The sequence below is a fragment of the Triticum aestivum genome, chromosome 4A, assembly GCF_018294505.1.
Source record: "Triticum aestivum cultivar Chinese Spring chromosome 4A, IWGSC CS RefSeq v2.1, whole genome shotgun sequence".
Classification (NCBI taxonomy): Eukaryota; Viridiplantae; Streptophyta; class Magnoliopsida; order Poales; family Poaceae; genus Triticum; species Triticum aestivum.
In genome coordinates this window covers 711,397,533-711,418,156 of record NC_057803.1, presented here as the reverse complement: position 1 = coordinate 711,418,156, position 20,624 = coordinate 711,397,533, and the positions used below count along the sequence as shown (strand labels likewise).

The 20,624-nt window shown below is 45.7% G+C and overlaps 1 long non-coding RNA gene and 1 pseudogene across 2 annotated transcripts; both read right to left on the bottom strand.

Annotated features, from left to right (window-relative positions):
• Window positions 1-226: 226 nt before the first annotated feature.
• Window positions 227-15,711, bottom strand: LOC123088288 (chaperone protein ClpB1-like; annotated as a pseudogene).
• On the bottom strand, window positions 12,746-14,742 carry LOC123088289 (uncharacterized). Of its 2 annotated transcripts, XR_006441830.1 has the most exons (5): window positions 14,187-14,742; window positions 14,016-14,104; window positions 13,378-13,685; window positions 13,153-13,241; window positions 12,746-13,060 (listed from the first exon to the last, which is right to left on the bottom strand). It is a non-coding gene; the product is annotated as an uncharacterized lncRNA (long non-coding RNA). The 2 variants fall into 2 exon arrangements; XR_006441829.1 differs by having other exon boundaries at window positions 12,746-13,241.
• Window positions 15,712-20,624: the final 4,913 nt, after the last annotated feature.

Here is a 20,624-nt window from a genome sequence, read left to right as displayed (position 1 = left end):
AGACAGGCTAATTCAAGCCCACCACCTCATTGGGCCTGGTTGTCAGAGAGATGGCCGATGCGCACCTTTGACAAGGCGGGCGCCAGATCGGGGGAGCATCGGTGGCTCTGGCTGAGGAGGGTGCGCCGGCTGAGAGGGAGAAAGGTTTCGACGTAGAAAATCAGAGTCAGCTCAAGCCGAGGCTTAGTTTTCATATAGAAGATCTAAACTCAGTAGCAATCAGTCATAGGTTTTCCCTTTCCTCGGTGGGCACATCGTGAAGTACAAGTCCCACCAAGCAAGATTAATTACCCGCAAACCTGGAACTTGTACTGACCGTTTTGTTACAGATACAGATATAGCACGCAAAACTCATAGCTGGCCACGTAGATCTGACACCTCCGGCATGCTACTTCTGTACCTGGTATTTCAGCCCCTTATTATCGTCAGAGGCATCGATGGAGATGGTCGAGCCTTGACATGCTTCTCCATTGACCAGCATGTCCACAAGAACTCTTGTCACATTTTTCTTCATCCACCTTTTAATAGGCCTTGCGCCATACACCTGCAATGCATAGTGCATGTATGCATCGTAAGCAGGATATGTACAAACAACTAGGCAAATAAGTATGATTTGGTTTGGTAAAAATAACATGCACTTGCCGTGTCATGTGCTTCTGACCAAATGAGATCCAATGCGGCATCTGTTACAAGCAGAGAGATGCCCTTATAAGCTGCCGTATCAATGACCCTCTTCACCTGGATTCTCGTGATCTCCCTCAGTTCGTCGTGTGAGAGCGGCTCAAACATCACAATTTCACTCAGTTTGTTGAGAAATTCAGGCTTAAAGCGTTTCTCGACCTGCATCATCAACAAGTAAATTTGTCAATCGGCAGGGTGCGCACCGGGACTTTACAAGGGACAGTTTGGGATACACATACCTGTTTCATGAGAAGATCTTGTGCAGTTTCAAAGTTTTCTCCAGCCATTCTAGCTGACAGGTTCTCTGCTCCTAGACTTGAGCTCATGATGATGATGGAGTTCTTGAAATTTACGTTGCGTCCTTTTCCATCAACCAGCATGCCATCATCGAGGAGTTGAATGAGAACCTTGAATATCGAGGGATGCGCCTATCCGCCTCGTCAAAAAGAACAACGCTATACGGTTGGCTCCTGACTTTCTCGGTGAGTTGTCCATCTTCTTCATAGCTTCACAAAGTCAAATGAAAAAGTCAGACATGAGTAGGAATTTCAGAAAGAAATACAAGACCAAAGTGTGTACAAGCTAAACCTTCGAGGTCCTCCAATGAGACGTGACACAGAACCACTACCGGCATATTCAGACATGTCAAAGCGGACTAATGCCTTCTCATTGTCAAACAACTTCTCGGCAAGTGCTTTCGCAAGCTCTGTCTTTCCAACACTAGCTGGGCCCAAAAAGAGGAAAGAGCCAATTGGTTGACCAGATTGATCGAAGCCGACCCTAGAACGTAGCACTTCTTGGGCAACCAAATTAACGGCTTCATGCTGTCCAACAACCCTCTCATGCAATCTGTCTGCTAGGTGGCTCAACTTCTCTTCCTCTCGGCCAAGTGTGGTGATCGGAATTTTAGTCCATCGGCTCACAACCTTCATCATATATAACAATAGAAGGTGGCATGAACATCACACATAAATCCCCCGCAAAAAAAAAACATCACACATAAACAAATGGAAACTCCTCACAAGGAGACGCTCTTGCTACTGTTCAGGTTCCTGAGAACGAGGTTATGGCTGATGTGTCAGTGGAGATGTCGGACAGGGCTGAGTCTGATAGGGCGTCCAAATGGGCACGCAAGAAGGAAAAGATGCTTTGTTATAGATGTGGAGACAAGGGCCACTTCATTGCGGAGTGTGTGGCTCTGCTTTGTGATACCTGTGGTAAGCCGGCACACGACTCTGGGGACTACCCGATGTTGCGAGATCAGGCGCCGTCACTTATGATGTACGGAGTTTACTGTGCCGACCTCACGTTTTTTGAGTCTCCGAATGAGAGAGAGGTGGCTGATGAGACACCGACCATGACTACGGAGATTGTCAAGGTTACTAAAGGGGAGGTATCTGAGGCACAGATCGTGCAGAGGCTTCGGGAGTGGGACCTCGTCAGCCTCGCTCATAAGATGTTCAAAGTTGAGTTTCCTTCGGTGGAGGATCTGCAGAGGTTGCTGAGTTTTGGGATGTGTAAAGTGCCAGGAACTGATTGCGTCCTTGAGTTTCACGAGTGGAAGCAGGTAGAGCCTCAGGGCAAGCCGCTTACTCAGGCGTGGTTGCGTTTCTCTGGGGTCCCCTCCAAGCCGTTGCAGGATGCTCGGGTTGTGGCCAGTTTGGGTATTTTGATGGGAAAGCCTGAGCGGGTGGATATGGCGTTTACCAGAGCTCACGGGATTGCTCGGGTTCTGGTTAGTATTCTGAACACCGACTTTGTGCCGGAAGTTGTCAAATGGGCTTATCGAGGCAGGATTTATAGTCTGGTTATTGAGTTTGAGGATGAGAGCCTTTTGGCTGCGGAGGCTCACGGGTCGTACATGGATATGCACGAGGGTGATGGTAGCGCGGGAGCTAAGGAGCCGCCGGTCGACGACTCTGGACGGCAGCAGTCCAAGGGACCGGGGTCCAAGCCCACGACGACTGAGGGAGGAGCGCCTCCACCTTCCTCGGTGCCTACGACGACTCTGAGATTTGGGTCCTTTGAACCCGCTTCTGATCCCCCGAGACTGTGGAGCGATCGGGTGGAGTCCGAGGAGGCTTTTGAGCATGCGTTGCCTGCTTTGGTTTTTGAGGATACTCTGTGTGCTAGTCTGGGGGTTCCTGGTGATTCGCCGGTACCGGTTTGGGGAGTGGAGGAGGTGAGTCGGCAGGTGGCCACTCCCTCTCGTGCTCACCACAGTGCCCCTCCCCAGGACGTGGCTGGTTTGTCGGCAGAGGGCCCGGGGCAGGCGGCCTCGGGTTGCCCCTCTCTTGCCGATGTTGGACTGTTGGGACACGTGGCGCCCGAGTCAGTCTCTACACTGGGAGGGGGTCTGGGGCAGGTGGCCTCGGACACCTCTTCTCCCGTCGCATCGTTTTTGCTGCCAGTGGTGTCCGTGCCATCGAGAGGGGGCTCGGGGCAGGTGACCTCGGCGCCCTCCTCCCCTGAGGCGCCTAGGGCGATGGCATCTCCGATGCAGGGTGGGGAGTTTGGGCAGGTGACCCATGCACTCCCTTCCCCCCGCTCACCTCCAGCTCCGCCTTGTGGGGTGAGCCCGACGCTGGTGGTCGGGGCTTGTGTTCAGCCTTGCCGGAGGAATGAGGCAGGAGGTCCCACCCCATCCAGGTTCTCTCGTGAGGAGGTGATTGCATTTGGAGGGATTCAGGATCAGATGTCTGAGGGGCCACGGGTGAGCGATCGCCTCCAGACTCTGCCAGATGTGGACGACATTCAGCAGCAGTGCGCCATGAGGGCGGCCAAGCTTCATGACGTTGAGGTCACTACTGGTATGTCGGTGAATACTTCTAATTCCATTATGCATTTTTCTAATGATGAGATTGTTGAAAATGCAAATCAATTAGGAGTCTCACTTGGTAGTAATGTCACTGAAATCTCTAATTCCGTTAATGGCCTTCTTGATCTAGAGGCTGAGAGGGCCTTAGAGATGATTCGTAATATAGCGGCGGTTAGGCCCATGAGTGATTCTGAGGTTGAGGCTCTGGGGTTCAGGGTGCTTGATCCTTTCTGTGTGGACCTTATTCATCCTATTCCTGAGGCGGAGGAGGATGATACTTCTCAGACGGTTTTGCATGGACCTTCTACGACGGGTTGAGAGGACCAGTTGCAGAGCCATGTTAACCCTAAGCGCAAGTGGAAACGGAAGGTGTACCCAGTGTCCGTGGTGCGTAGGAGTGCTAGGATTCGTACGGCCAAAAAATTCCATGATGAACTATGAAGGGAATCTTTTGGAATAGTAGAGGTCTAAAGGACTTGGCTAAAAGAAGATTTCTTGCTGAGGCGGCTGTCGAGCATCGATTAGATTTTATCGCTCTATCGCAGACCGGTAGAGATAATTTTGCGCCTCAGTTTCTTAATACTTTGTCAGGAGGGATTGACTTCGATTGGCATTGCCTGCCACCGAGAGGAAGATCGGGTGGGATCTTGCTAGGTGTTCGATGCGAAGCGCTCGAGGTTCGAAGTGTGGTTATGGGTGACTTTGCGGTCAAGTTTCGGGTACGATCGAAGGATGATGGATTTAATTGGGCTCTGGTTGCAGTATATGGGGCTGCGCAACCCGAACTCAAGCCCGAGTTCTTGGCTGGTCTCGTCAGGATTTGCGGCTCCGAGCAGCTTCCTATCCTGGTGGGGGGTGATTTCAGTATCATTAGATGGCGTGAGGATAAGAACAATGATAACTATGATGGCAGATGGTCATTCATGTTTAATACTATCATTGAAAGTCTTGACCTGAGAGAAATTGAGTTGTCGGGTAGGAAATTCACCTGGGCTAACGCGATGCCAAATCCAACGTATGAGAAGTTGGATCGAGTGTTGGCGAGCGTCGAGTGGGAACAGAAGTTTCCTCTAGTAACTGTTCAGGCTTTGTCCCGCGGGATTTCTGATCACAGGCCGTTGTTTGTGGACTCCGGTGAGGCCACCCACCTGGGTAATAAAAACTCCTTCTCGTTTGAGATGGCTTGGTTTGAACGAGAAGGTTTCTTTGATCTCGTAGCCAGAGAGTGGGCTAAGGATTCAGGAGGGAAGACTGCGCTTCAGCGCTGGCAGAATAAGATTAGGCATTTGAGAAGCTTCTTGCGTGGTTGGGCTAAGCATCTTAGCGGGATTTATAAGGTTGAAAAGGAAAGGCTCCTTTCCCTTATTCAGGCCCTAGATGTGAAAGCTGAAACCACGGTACTGCCGGCCGCGGAGCTTCATGCCAAGCTTGATGCGAAGATGAGGCTGAAAGAACTCCTTCGAGAGGAGGAATTGAAGTGGGCATTGCGGGCCAAGGTCCGGCGGTTAGTCCAGGGGGATGCGAACACTCAATTCTTTCACATGATCACTAATGGTAAACATAGAAAGAAGAGGATCTTTCAGCTTGAGCAAGATGAATGAACAATTGTAGGTCATGAAAACCTTAAGCAGTATATCACTGAGTATTACAAGTAGCTGTTTGGTCCTCCTGAGGATAACTGTGTGTCCTTGGATGAGTCCAGGGTTGAGGATGTTCCTCAACTCACAGCGGTGGAGAATGATATTCTCGCGGCTCCTTTTTCTGAGAAAGAGGTGTTCGAGGCCATATCGCAAATGAAAAATAACAAGGCGCCGGACCCTGATGGTTTTCCTGCGGAGTTTTATAAAAAGTGCTGGCATATTATTAAGGGGGATCTGTTGCCTCTATTTAATAATCTCTTCTCTGGACAGCTTCAGCTTTTTCAGCTGAATTTTGGTACGATAACCCTTCTCCCTAAGAAAACTGTGACTGTGAGAATTGAGCAATTCAGGCCCATCTGTCTTCTGAATGTTAGTTTCAAAATCTTTACCAAGGTTGGGACTATATAGGCTCACACAGATTGCGCATGATGTGGTTCAGCCTACCCAAACTGCTTTCATGTCGGACAGGAACATCCTTGAAGGGGTTGTGGTCCTTCATGAAATGCTCCATGAGATCCACGTGAAAAAACTGGATGGGGTTATTTTCAAAGTGGATTTCGAGAAAGCGTATGACAAAGTCAAATGGCCCTTCCTTGAACAGGCCTTACGTATGAAGGGATTTGATGAAGCTTGGCGACGCCAGGTAGAATCCTTCACGCAAAAAGGTAGTGTTGGAATTAAAGTGAATGATGATATAGGTCATTATTTCCAGACACACAAAGGCCCGAGGCAAGGTGATCCGATGTCTCCTATTTTGTTCAACATTGTGGCGGACATGTTCGCAATTCTTATAGGAACGGCAAAGGAGGCCGGTCAGGTGGGTGGCTTGGTGCCTCATATGGTTGATGGGGGTGTCTCTATTCTGCAGTACGCTGATGATACAATCATCTTTATGCAGCATGACTTGGTAAAAGCGAGAAATATAAAGCTGGTGTTATGCTTATTTGAACAACTAGCAAAGTGGCCCGCTCGATGCACGGGCTAGAACTTTATAAAGTTATATGGTGAAATTATATTATTTGATTTATCTAAAGAAATAATTAAAACCAAATGTGAGAATTTTTTTAATATAAGACTTTGCGTACATAGTTTTTTCTTTTGCATGTTTGGGTTTTTATTGATATATAAATATATGTTTTATCCCTTCATCATTCACTTGTTAATTATGCATGGGGTACTTAATTTTGTTTATAACCGGTCTTTTCTTGAAGTTATATTTGTACGATCGCAGGGAGTACTATTATTTTTAGTAATTATCCTAAGAGTGAGTTAGTACATCTAAAAGCAATAAATATTTCTACTTTTGGAAATTATAATGGTATAATTCTTTGTAACACTAACTTCCTGAATAACTCTATTATAACGAACATATAGTATGTATCGTAGAGAGTTATATATATATATACTATGTATGTTCGAGGACAAATAACTTTTGTATCTTGATTACCAATATGCATGAATATTAGGTTGGTCACCTTAAATTTAAATATTGTCATTAGTTTTAGTTTTTTCATATTGTTTGCATTATATATATTTTATTGTTCTGTACGAAAATATTCCTAGATAAACTAATGGTCAAATATGCATATGCATAGCAAACTGAGCCTAACTCTGATGGTTAGGTTTTTTTGTGGCGGAACCATCCCAACAGGGTTCAAATCCTAGGTGTGGCACCGGTGCTTGCGTTTTCTTGTACTTATTCAAGGCTTCCGGTGATGTTCGTTCAACGAAGGAGACATTCCCATTTACTATGGAAGTGCTTGTGCTGACATCGTAAATCTGAAGTTGATTTGTCGGCTCAGTCTCTTGAATGTGCTCATTGGAGTAAGGTGTGTGTGTGCGCGCTCATAGAGGTGAACATATGTGTGTATATATGAGCGTATGTATCTGTATTGTGTTAAAAAATAATGCATATGTATATTAGAGAAAGTGTACATACATGAAACATCTTAATCTTTAGTACTATTTTTCTCAAAAATGTACTAACTAAGAACACGCACATTATAAGTCATGGAAATTTTTATTTTATAATTTAAATTAAATACAACAGTTATGATATATATGATGACATAGTGTAAGATTATAATATCATGGTGAAAATATATAAATTTTAACCAAGTACTTATATTGCATATAAATATTTACATATTTTTAACTAATATTAAAAGGAATTGATTTATGACGTGAATAAAAGAAAAGAATCCCTCCATGGTCACTGGTGGTCAAACAAAATGATGTTTTCTTTATCTGAGTCTTCTTTTTCTTATTTACTCACATGTTCGAAAATACTTCCAGAAATGGTTACCCTCACCAAAATATAACTTTGATTGCTATTTTGTATATGAATGTATTGTTAAAAATAAATTTCTTCACAGTACATTCATTTTAGAAAATGTAATAATATTAGTTTGGTTTGAGAGTTCAATGCATCCATAATTTTATAATGACACATGTTCATGCTTGTTTTCTATGATCAAACACACTTATCACATGTAGTATTGCTTTTATAAATTCCTTCCACTCTCTCATCGCTCTTTAATCCACACATCCTATGTACACTCTCACATGTATTTGTTTTGTGATGTGGAAGGATCTCTACACTTCCTTGGAAAACATATTTCAAACAAAATTATTATTTGTATTAATTAGTCGTTCATTTCACTACGTGTCTTCGCCCTCGGAATCATTTCTATTAGCTCTGAGGTTCCAAAATCTTCACATTTGGTCAACAATGCTCCTTAGTAGAGAACTGGGTAGTGCTTTAGGATTGCCGACAAATGCACATCACTGCTGGTTTCCTATATTTGCTAACCAACTTTAATTATCTCATTTTCCAAGGGTGACAACTTGGATTGTTGTATACTTGGATGCGTAATCCAGTTTAAATCAGTCAAAAATTTGAAGATGCTACTCGCCAATACTGCATCAGCATCTTCTCCTCACTTTGTCTAACCACATGCCTGACCACCGGTGTCGTCTTCTATCGCCATGTTCCGTGCTTAAAGCACGACTCCCTTCTATCATCACGCCGAGCCTCTGTTGTTCTGGTCAATTATCTTGGGTAGCTAGCCCACACATTCTAGGTTTTAAACAACCTTGAAAGTAGAACAAAGATTGTATTAACTCCGTCATTAATTATGGACACAAAATACTCCCCCCGGTCTCTTGGCATTGCCATGGTACATGAACGGGTAGATTGCTTGCTAGGAAGTACACCACAATAACACTCCATGCAGCACATGTGTTTCTTAATTTGTACCAGTGATGCATGACGACCATACGATCATAGTCAATAGCCCTCCCATCCCATGATCTGCTTCATAGATCCAGAGTCATGTGCAGACAAATACTCAATTTTATTTTATAATTGATACATTGTGTCATAATCACTTATGTTTTGCAGTTCAAGTGGGAGTCCAAATCAATGGTGGGGATCTTTTAAGAAGAAAATACTGTTGTTGTAAGATTTTGAAGAAAAGAATTGGCCATGTCATATTATCTTAATGTCTTGATTAGTCACAAACCATGTATGTTATCTCTTATACTTGGTTTCATCTAGGTGATTCAGATGCTTAATTTGCAGTTTCACCAAGCATGAATGGCTACATAGTACGTTGCTAAACTCTACGGTTATCTTTGTGTAACTTTTGTCTCATTGTGTTCTTTGTTTGCCCCAGTAAGTACATACAAGGAGCAAGTACGTACAAGGTTGTATGTCTCTCTACTATGATCCACAGAATTAGGCGCAGCCATCGTCTATTTTTTTTTTCATGCTCCAGCAATATAATCATGCAAAAAATAATATGTATCATGTTTGTCAAATATGCGGCCAACCTGGAAACTCTCACCGTATAGCTGCTGCTGCTCCTTCTTATTAAGTTTCTTCATCGTACTCCCTCCGTCCGAAAATACTTGTCATCAAAATGGGTAAAAAGAGATGTATCTAAAACTAAAATACGTGTAGATACACCCCCTTTTATCCACTTTGATGACAAGTATTTCCGGACAGAGGGAGTACATGCCATTGGTCCATTTAAAAAAAAACTGTCGCTGGCTTTTTTATGGTGTGAGAAGAATTAAGAGATCTCTCTGGAACTGCAGAATTAAGAGTTTTAACATTGCCCTCAATTAATCGTACATGATCAATGGAGCCGCCATGCCGTCCTGTAATTCTTCTTCCATTCTCAAGCAATATTCTCATGGAAAAAATAGTACTAGTACGTACCTTCTTTGTGAAACATGCAGCCCAACCTGGAACTTCCCCCATAGCTGCCGTTGCTCCTGTTAGTAAAAAAAAAAAAAAAGCTGCCGCTGCTCCCCCTTGCTTGATCATACCTGCCGCACGTTGTTCTTTTTTTCTTAAAGTCTACCTGCGGCTGGTCTCTTTTTTGTGACGTGAGCAGAATTAAAAATCTCCTTTGATATGTTGTACTAAGTTTTTTTTATTTTACCTGTCCCTTAATTTTTTTTCTGTGATATGGGCAGAATTAAGAGATCATCTGTGATCTGCTGTACTATTTTTTTTTACTTTACGTGTCCCTTATTTTGTCTATGACGTGGTAGAATTAATTGATCTCTTTTGATTGGCCTAACAAAGAGATCTAGTCCAAGACGTTATATAGATATATAGACATGGTATGGGCCCAGATTTACTTATAAAGATCTTTTTGAGCATCAGTACAGACACAAGCGCTCATATAACGCGCATACACTCACCCCTATGAACGCGCACACACACACACTACCCCTATGAGCACCTCCGAGAGACTGAGTCGACATATCATCTTGAGATTTATGAAGCAACCGTAGTCGCCTCGTCGTCGACGAGAACGTCTCCTCCCACTGAAAGCGCATCGCCGCTTATAAAGATCTAAGGGTCATGTTTGGTTGATTAATAGAGGGTCCACCATATCAATGACCGGATGTTTCTGATTATAGTGGTAATTTCTAGCATATTTATCTTTTTCTGGTTAACCCGTCAAGCACTTTTTATATATAATAGATTGTTCGGATTAAAAATTAACTTTCACAAAAGCGAGTTGTTCTGCTTTGGTAGAGCCAAAGAGGAACAAGAGGCTTATAGGCAATTGTTTGGATGTGAATTAGGGGCTTTACCTTTTACGTACCTAGGTATACCCATTCACCATCGTAAGCTATCAAACAGAGAGTGGAAGTGCATCGAGGATCGGTTTGAGAAAAAACTCAGTTGCTGGAAGGGCAAACTCATGTCTTATGGAGGCCGGCTGATTCTTATCAATTTGGTGCTCACGAGTATGCCGATGTTCCTTCTATCGTTCTTCCAAGTTCCAGTCGGGGTTCGGAAAAGGCTGGACCTTTACCGATCAAGATTTTTTTGGCAGAGTGATGACCTTAAGAGAAATTACCGACTAGCCAAATGGGATGTCATCTGTCGACCAAAGGACCAAGGGGGTCTGGGTGTTGAGAATCTTGAGGTCAAGAACAGATGCCTTCTCAGTAAGTGGCTGTATAAGTTATCTGTTGAGACAAACGCAACGTGGGCACAAATTCTTCGTAACAAGTATCTGCAATCCAAGACTTTGTCACAGGTGACCGTGAGACAAACGGACTCGCCGTTTGGAAGGGGCTTATGAGAGTTAAGGTTGCCTTCTTTAATAGGACAAAGTTTATCGTCGGTAATGGTAACAATACCCGTTTCTGGAAGGATACTTGGCTTGGTGATACGCCAGTGGCGTTACAGTAACCGTCCCTGTATCGTATTGTTCAACGATGTGACGCGCTGGTTGCAACGATTATGCAGTCCGTTCTCCTTAATATCCAGTTTCGGAGGGTGCTTATTGGTGATAGGTGGGAAGCTTGGCTTCATTTGGTGACTAGACTGATGGAGGTTCATTAGCTCATCAGTCCGATCAATTGTGTTGGAAACTTACTAGGTCTGGAGTGTTGACGGTTAAGTCGATGTATATCGATGTCATTAACTCTAGTGTCATTCCTAGTTCCAAACATGTTTGGAAAGTTAAAGTTCCTTTGAAGATTAAAGTGTTTATGTGGTTTGTACATAAACAAGTCATTTTAACAAAGGACAACTTGGTTAAGCGCAATTGGACAGGCTCTACTAGGTGTAGCTTCTGTGATTGGGACGAGACCATTAAGCACCTCTTCTTCGAGTGCCCGTTGGCGAGAGTCTTGTGGCGCGCTGTGCAAATTGCCTTTAACATTACTCCGTCAGACTCGGTAGGTTCGTTGTTTGGAACGTGGCTTGCTGGGATAGAGTTCGATACAGGACACATTCGTGTAGGAGTATGTGCGTTGTTATGGGCAATTTGGAACTGCAGGAATGATTTGACTTTTAACAGAACAACAACTATTCATTTTTTGCAGGTTTTATTCCGTGCTACGGCGCTGATCCGTTTGTGGTCCTTACTCACTCCGATGGCGGCCAGGGAGTGTTTGGTTACTGGATCTGTCCGGTGAGAGATGGTTGCACGGGATATCTTCAACCGGTTTGGATGGCGGTCATGTAATAAGATAGGCGATTAGTTTTCCTATCTTTATTCTGCCAGCCGGTTGTGGCTCTGTGGCTTTTTGTCTGTTTGCGTTGAGGCTCTGTGTGAGCTCGCCTTTATTTACATTTCCAGACTTTGAGATATTGTCAAACCTATTTATTTATAACTAGCACACATGCCCGTGCGTTGCAACGGGAGAAAAAAAAATCCAAATGCCCCCAATAAACATCAAAACATGTTCAAGACCCCACAGATCCACGTCCGTTCTTTGAAAGTGGGAACATGAGTGAAACGGGGTGGATAGGGGATAGAAGATCAACAAGTAGAAAAACATTCCTTGTTTTACTATCATTCCTAACAAAATGATCTATAGATAAAATTGTACAGTATTCTAAATAAGTGTATAGCTACAAAGAAAATGATCATATATAGTAGAATGTGAACATTATCTAGCCAACCATTTTGTAATGATATGTTCACAAACTTTAGTTGTATTATTATTATTACTGGCTCGTGTATCATTCTCTCCCATAGAAATCATACAACAAAAAGCTTGAGAACGCAAATGACCAACATACTCTGAATCAGTTCTCATACACACACTCTATAATATAAAATCAGACCATATACTTTGTAATGAAGCTATCTATAACATTGTAATGGGATTAAAATTAGCTAGCTAGTATCGTATGTCTGCAAACTTGTCATCTTAATTATGCAAAAACAAAAAATCTGAAGCTAGCGGAGCATAAATGGTTTGGTGCCCCTTGGGTTGTTTTCTTGTCCTAACATAACATGGAGGATGTACCAAGGGTTCAGCATTGAGCTTTGATTTACCTCCATTATCTCCATGATACTGGTGTTTGTGATGAACTAAATAGACAATTTGTTGTGCTGGGATGATTCATGATGGATAGATAAGATGATCTTCGCAACAACTACCATCATGCATGAGCCATGGGTAACATCCAAAATTTCCCAAAGCAGCCATGTTTTTATGTCTATTCTGTTGCTTATTTCCCTCTGAAAATTGACAAACATCCACACTTCTAGTCTTATATCCCTATGAAAATCTATTTAACATACACAAATCTGCTTTTGGAGTAATAAATTATAACCCATAAATAAGAAAAAATTAACTTAATTAGTTTTACCAATCTACATAACAAAAATTGATTTATCCATTACCGATTAACTGTAACAACACAGAAAATCAAGTCGCACACTCACACCTCAAATCTTGAGGCATACGCAGTCTGTTGAAGCCTCAAACATAGAACCATGTCATGTGAACTTCCAATAGAAAATTAGGACTCCATTTGCCTGTTTGATCCTTACCAGTTTATTAGTTCCGTATCTGTCAATTCCATGATCTTCCACAATGCTTCCAACCGCTTCATAACTCCTGTCGGTCCCTCGAGGTGGAAATTTTCACGCTGAGATGCAACAGAATTTATATCATGCATTAAGTCATGCAAAAATACCAACCTAACGTATGCCAGTATGGTTTGACATAGATACAAATTACCATCCTTCTCAGTAGCATCTCAAAACACCAAAAGGCATCTGGATCATCCTCGTATAGAACAACAAAAGAGGAAACCAGATCGCTCATACCTACACTCAACTTGTACCATTTAGGCAGTTTAAATAATTAAAGCAAAATGATGCAATGCTCCATTGAAATGCAAACCTTGACACTATCCAGGGGAGGGATCAACCCATGCATAAAATGGAAGTATATCTGACAAACCTTCAGCCGCCGCTTGAACCCCGCAGGTCGCCGCCCATGGAGCCGCTCGTCGCCAGCCCCTCCAGAATCGCCAGATCCAGCCGCCTCCGCTCCATTACCGGTGTCGGGCCTCGCGGGCTCCTCCCCTCGTCCTCCTACATCGACCCGAGCCGCCATGGACGGCCGCTGTGTCCGCGTTGACTGCGGCGAACGCGCGCGTCCGACGCATATGGCCCCGCCTCCGCACCTCCCCTCCTGCTCCTCTCGTCCGCCATGTGCTCGCCGTCGTCGTCCTGCTCCCGATCAGATCGGGAGCGCCGCCGCTCGATCTGCAGCACAAAAAGAATATCAAACAGTTTTTTCTTAACTCAAATATAGTTCACGCGGGTTAATTTATTGTTTCATGTGCACATATTGATCAAATAAATTCCTCCAATCTAGTTAATTGTACTGCTGGATTTTGGTGGTCATTCTGAATGTACAGATTTGTTGTGAGAATCTGTGAACTAATATGGATCTGTTGACGAACTATAACTTAGCACTATATCTGGTTCTTGCTATCAGTTTTATTTTGGTCATCCAAGTGGATATATACACCAGTCATGCAGCCACAGTCTGCACTATTTGGTTAATGAGAACGGGAGGAGCACAACACTGACCCCATCGCTTATCTAAGCCAGCTTCAGGTCCACCATGGCCACCTACACCGAGCACCATATCATGTCCCCGAGCTTAGTTGTCGATTCATCTACACCAACCCAATCACCACAAACAGGGATACAATCAGATTTAATAAGAGATAGCTCCATGACCATGAGGAAAGCACGAACCGTGGGACCAGCCCATAGGCGGCCGCGCTGGAGCACATCCGGTCGTCCGCGTATCCAAGAGCTAATCGGGGCAAGGTGGTCGATGTTGGGCGACTGCAGCGACGGCCATGTAACCGGGACGCGAGGAAGAAGGAATCGGTAGGCGGTGTGATGCCCTCGTCCTCCGGTGTGTAGTCCGATCTGTCCCCGTCATCCCCGTCCCCTCCTCCGCCGCCTCCACCTCCCTCTCGTACTCCTACTGGCTCCTCTGCCGCCTCCACCTTCCTCTCATCCTCCTCCTACTAGCTCCTTCGCTGTCTCCACCACCCTCTCCTCGTCCTACCACCTGTTGCCCGTGGCGGCGCGGAGTGTGCCGAGCAGCCCGTCGCAGTCGGCGGCACGCGCTCGAGACGGCCGGCGCGATCCCGGAGCGCGGCGGCCTGGGCCTCAACGTCGGCAAGCTGCACGCGGAGGACTCGGAGACACGGGGAGGAGGGCGCGACGGACGATGCGGGCCGGCGGTGGGGAGGCGGCAGATCCAGATGGGGGTGCGAGGCGTGGTCGATTGACTCGGGGGTGGTTTTTTTTTTGTCAAGCGTGTCCACGCGTGGGGCAGAAATCCAAAACGTTTTTTCCACGGGTGGACTGCGGGATCAATTATTAAAAATCAAAGGGAGGTTTTCGGAAAAACAGCACGACGGTGAACCCAGAGACCCAATCCGTGCTTTATTATTAGTTTATAATTATGGCCGTATGCATCGTTCTGATGCAGAGGCCGGGGAGCCCCCTTTTCAAAAAAAAACCTGTGCAATATGACATGGACCAACGGTTATCTCTTCCGGTGCATTTGTTGCATTAGTTTCCTTATTATGAACTTCTTTTGGTTTATGCAACTTCACGGTAGTGCATGGCTCGTCCATCAAATCAATTGCTTTATCAGGAAACTCGCGACCTGACAAGATCACAAGAGTAAAATCCACAATTTCTTCGAGATGCATAGACCCAATATGAAAGTGCATTGAATTAAATTCTTAACCACATCACGAACATATTACTCCCTCCGTTCCAAATTACTCGTCGTGGTTTAGTTCAGCTAAAACCACGACGAGTAATTTGGAACGAATGGAGTACCTGTAGTATAACGGGCGGCGAGCTGTGCGGCAGCAGCTAGAGCGTCGTCGCGAATCGTCAGTCCATGATGGTCTTGGTACCGCTGCTTCAGCCCCTGCAGAATGGCAACTCTCGCCTGCACGCTCGGCTCATCGACGTCAACCTTTTGGAACCGCCGCTCACGGGCCGCATCCTTCTGGATGTATCTGCGGTACTCTTCGGATGTGGTAGCACCTATGCAACGGATGTGGCCACGGGCTAACGCCGGCTTGAGGATGTTGGCGGCGTCCCCGAGGCCGTCTCGGTCGCCAGCACCAACAATCATGTGCATCTCGTCAATGAAGAGGATGAGTTTGCCATCAGCATCCTCCGCCTGATTGATCGCATCCTTCAAGCGCTACTCGAACATGCCGCGCCACTGGGTACCGGCGACCATCGCCCCGACGTCAAGCTCTGCGATGCGGGCCCCGACAAGCGCGGCGGGGACCGCCCCAGCTGTGATGCGCTGGGCGAGGGCCTCGACGATGGCCGTCTTGCCGACGCCGGCCGCCCCGACGAGCGCGGCGCAGTTCTTGGTTCGGCCGCAGAGGATGCAGATGACGCGGTCGATTTCGTCATCGCGGCCGATGACCGGATCAGCCCCGGCTGGGTCCAAGGTCTTGAGGAAGGCAGGCCTGGAGGTGAAGAAGGACCTGAGCTCTTCCTCGTACAGCCTCAAAGCTGTATAGGCCAATCCAACGGCAGTGACGGACAGTACTCTAATCATGGCCTTCTCCCCCTCCCCCATCTCTTTGGAGGTGATCGAAGACGAGGAGCGACCTGGTTTGAAGCTCGCTGGGTAGATTGATTCTACGAAATTGCTTTACACTGATTCTATGGGTGGCTTAGCTACGACGACGGCAACCAATAAAAAGCTGGGTTTGGGAATATTCCTCTCTCGATTACTAGCCCGGAAAAGTTGGATCGCTCGAGGCGATCAAGGAGGCGACTAGGGGTCCCTTGCGCGCCGCCGGTGACGTCGCCGGTTCCCTCTCTCCGCCGGCCGCTCCGGCGGCGGGAGGGACGGGGAACCTCGGGTCTGTTCACTAGGTGGGTGTGTGGTAGGGTTAGAGTTGAGGGAGACGTTGCCGAGGCCGTTGCGGTGGTGTCGCGTCGTAATAAGTTTTTCCGGGCTCCGTTCGCGGTCAGGCGAGGTTTTGCCTTCGTCTAGGAGCCAGCGGTGTTGGGGATCCCCGGATCTCGTCGAGGTCACGGGCTATGGTGGTTGGAGGTCCATCTGCACCGGCTATTTGGATCCTCAGATGGGCGATGGAGGCAGGGAGCCGAAGACCTTTCTTCTTCCTTGTTCGTATGATTTGCTGCTGCTGTTCTTCTCCTTCCTCTGCGCTGATGCTGGTGGGAGATCCTACTTTGCCAGGGCGGATGGCCCGGCCGCGATGGTGGACCGGTCGGACGACTCGAGTTCTCTTCCTTCCGGAAGAGACACTTTTCGCGGTACTCAAAGCCAAAGATGGTGACGGCTGTTGCAGATGTGTTGGATTGATGTCCATGCCCTCTCAGCGCTGGTGTCAAGAGAGGAGGAAGCGGCGTGGCGGCAATTGTATCGTGGTCGAAGATGATGACCTGTTTGCGACTGGTTGCAGATCCTTCTGCTGCAGGGGTCTTCTCTCAAGATTTAGGGATGATGACACAGGGCTCCGGAGATCTTCTTGTGTTATGGTTGTCTTAGGGTACTCTAGGTGTTCATGGTCCTTTATGTTTGCATTTCAGTGTGCTTGTAAGGGTCACCTACTTTGTACTGATTCGTGATTTGAATGAAAAAATTTCTCAAAAGAAAAAAAAAACTGGGTTTGATCGATTTCTTGAGCAGCACGCCACGCTGAATCCACGTGCCTGGTCCTACCCGGACATACCTCATCGTGATTAACTCCTAACACTGGACCGCTTCCTCTAAAACAAAATTAACACTGGCCCGCTCGGAAACTAACTCCAGTCAAAATGATATGGGCAGTGCTACGCGTCCGAGCGCGCCCCATCATAGCAACACATGTCTTGTTGTAGAATTATTTATGCAACATAGGTCTTATTACAGAATTACCCCCTCCATCCCAAAATTCTTATCTTGGATTAGTCTAGATACGGATGTATCTAATACCAAAACGTGAGTTGATACATCCGTATTTAGACAAATTAAGACAAGAATTTTGGGACGGAGGGAGTATTTTGCAACAGTTGTTTGTTGCATTTTTGCAACTGAGTTTTTGTTGCCTTTTTTTTGCAACAGAGGTCTCCTTGCAGAATTTTTTTGCAAGAGAAGTTTCATTGGAATTTTGTTGTAGAAAAATTTCACAAAAGAAGTTTTGTTGCAAAACGTAGACCCGTCGTAGACCACTGCAACACTACATATGTTTTAAAAACATAGCTCCTGTTGCATAAGCGCGTTCGACAAAGGATGGTATGCAGGCTCTCGCTGGGACACGTGTAACGCAGGGGAGGTGGAGGACGCGGCCGCTGCGATCCGCCGGGTGATGGTAAGAGTTTCCCAAATGATATGGCTAAGGCCTCTTTTGGTTCATAGGATAGGATTATCATAGGAATAGGAATCTTGTAGGAAATGAGATGACATGTATCTCAAATCCTATGAGTAGGAATAGGAAACAAGATGTCATTTGGTTGACATCAAAGGAATTTTTCCATCGAGTCTAGGCTCTTTTTTATTTTTCTATGAAATGTGGAGGATAGGAACCAATCCTATGGAGGAATAGGAATCCATTCCTATAAACCAAAGGGCTTTAAAGAAAAAAATCCTATAAGAATCCTATCCTCTAGAATTCCTATGAAATTCCTCTAAACCAAAGGAGGCCTAAATCAAATTTTAGAAAACAAATATGGCTAGTACTGGGAGTCGAGCGACCAGTCATGCTCCCAGATCTGTCCTCGCCAATCGTTTGATGAAATCCTTGGTCGTCCTTATCGCGTTGTCGCCCGATCATCTTGGAGGCTCGCAAGCGGCCATCTCCAGCGCCATGCAGCATCATTGGCTGCCATCACAACACTGTCGATCATCATTGCAACTCGAAGCACCCTCGGCAGCCTTTTCGGCACGGTGCTCCCTTCACAACACTGGCTTGCAGCACACCACCGCAACACTCCCTTGTCATACCCGTCTCTGGCCTCACGCCACCGGTGGACACAGTCGCAGCATCGCGCTCAAAAGAAAAATCTTGTCAGCATCACACCACAGTAGTGCCCCCTCGCCGTACTTGTTCCTGGCCTTCCAGCAATGGTTACCACTGTTGCAGCATCGCTTGCTTGTTTGGCACTCTGCTTGTAGCTTGCCACAACGCTGCTAGCATCCCTGGATGACCTTTGCAGGAGCGAGTAAGCACACTGTCGCTAGCAGTGGCGGAGCTACTCTCAAAAGCATGGGCGAGCCAGCCTGAAGAGAAGCCCCATATTTTTTATAACTATAACCCACATTTACCATTAGCCCAGCCTGTTGCAGCAGAACTTGGGCGGGCCATGGCCTTTTTCGCTACAACGTAGCTCCACCAGTGGTCGCTAGGCCTCGCAATAGCCCCAGCTGCCTCTGCTGCATACGCTATTCGCACCAGCTGCCGGCCTAGAGGAACGGTTGCCTTGTTGCAGCACCGTGCGCAACACCTGCCTTGTTGCAGCACCGTGCATTTGCAGCATAGGCATACGTTGTAGGGTGCCATGTTACGCAATGGCGGGCGGGGTTGCAGAGCATCGATGCTGAGAGTCAGACGCACGCGACCGCGTAAAACCAGGGGTTGGACGGCAATGGTTGCAAGCTGTGGGGGAGAGAGATTTCGGGATAACACGCTGCGTTCAGGAGGAAGGCAAATGCGTCAAGGATATTGCTCATGGAGAAAATGAAGATAACAACGGCCAAGACCAGGACTGTCAAAGATGGGCTTGGCATTGAAAAGGCGGAATTACAATCCTTTTACAGGGTAAAGATCAGGAAACAAAAGGCTAAACAATCGAATCAGCCAAGATAAGATGGCACTTGGCTGTACAAAGGCCTAAATTAGCTCTGACAATCATCTTAAAGAAGAGCGACGTCACTTCGGACAAGTTCAGCAGCTCCCAGTGATGTGGTGGTATCTTTTCTTTCAAAGAGTCTTCCGTTTCGATCTTTCCAAATATTCCAGGCAACATACATTGTAGTGACAGCCTCGGTCCTTTTTTTCTTCTTTGTCGATGGCCATCTCAGCAGAGTAGCCCCACAATTTCTTCATGGATGTGTGTGGCCTACAACGCAATGTTGAACATAGGGTCACCAGAGTCAGAAAGATGATTACAGGCCTCTTTGGCAAGAGGGCAATGAAGTGTGTGAGATGGGCAGCCGTTTGTAGGACTGATCATAGAGAACGGCCATCCTCTGTTTTAGGTCTATCTGCACTCCAGTTGCGATTTTGGATTACCAGCCAAGGATATAATTGCACTTTTGGTTCAGCTTAAGGTTTTTGAAAAGCGTAATAATTGAATTTTCCTGACAAGGACATTTCAAAACTAAACGGCTTTCTACATCATGAAGCTACTATCCCACATCACTTATTCATAATAGCTAGATTCAACTGAAACACATGGTACAAGAACGACTCCCTTTTGCAGGACTGGGTTTACGACACTACATGATGCCACACTTGTCGTTCATGTGCGAGTTGGAATGCCTAGAAATTAGGAAAGCTAGAACATATTAGCAATTTTGAACAATTAGATATGATGATCTGAATAATACGGACCTACAGAAAATGAGGATAAGGAAAAACAATATGGCAACCCAATTTCTTCAGAGCATTTCCAAGAAGTTAACAGGGTGGTGTGGAATTTAAACTACTGTGTATGAAGAGACAGACATTTATCTCACATTTTTGGAAAAAGAAAATGGCATATATCTCACACGATCGTTACAAGTTAACCAACAGATAATGGAGTTGTCATACTGACCCGTTCTGGGTTACTGATGCCTTGATGTTGCAAGGATATCACCGGCACTAAAATGCACAGTTCCATGTAAGACCTCAACCTAACATCATATCAGAAGAAACGCCATGTCAGACAGTTTACTCTTGGACAACATCTTATCATACCGCACAGCTAATATGGAAAAAAAATTCATATTCCAGTTAATCAAGCAACTTGGCAGTAATGGTTCAGCAGAGCCCTGTTAGGATCGAGCTAATTGAAACTAAGAACAGTGTCATATCTTCAGACTAACATAGAAATAAACAACTTGACAGTTTTTATTTGTTCAGATACAACCAGACATCGCCAAAACATTGTGGCACTGTGACATCATAAAAATGTAGAACAATCTAC